This window comes from Brassica oleracea, chromosome C3 (genome assembly GCF_000695525.1).
Source record: "Brassica oleracea var. oleracea cultivar TO1000 chromosome C3, BOL, whole genome shotgun sequence".
NCBI lineage: Eukaryota > Viridiplantae > Streptophyta > Magnoliopsida > Brassicales > Brassicaceae > Brassica > Brassica oleracea.
In genome coordinates, this window is record NC_027750.1 from 9,333,139 (window position 1) to 9,333,618 (window position 480).

Below are 480 nucleotides of genomic sequence, written 5' to 3' on the forward strand. Positions count from 1 at the left end.
GACGACAGAACATCCAGAATTTTCATGGAGCGCCTGCTCCACTCAGGGAAGTATCTCGACCCAAAAAAAAATGTTGTTTCGTCGTTTACTAACTCGTTTCTTTCTTTTGTTTTTCTTTTGGGTCAATTTGAGTCAGTTTTTATTGAGTCAGTCAAAAATTTGTGGGAATTAGGACCTTATTCCGTGTTGATCACTAGCCACCTCGTGCTTTAGTTATCTTATTCAGTGACCTTAGCAGTGGCGAAAGACACACATGTGGACCTGGAACACATTGACATATCTCACTTGATTCTCCAGAAGTTCTCAGCCGATCAGGTTACACTGGGTAGACTTAACTCCACCTTACCTGAACCTAATCTTGACTGGAAATCTTCTTGTTATGGGCATTAGATCAGGGAAACGAGAACACACTCAGGACTTCTTATCCTTTTTATCCATCTTGCTGATTCTGAGTGGCTAGCTCATCTTTAGCTAGTTCCC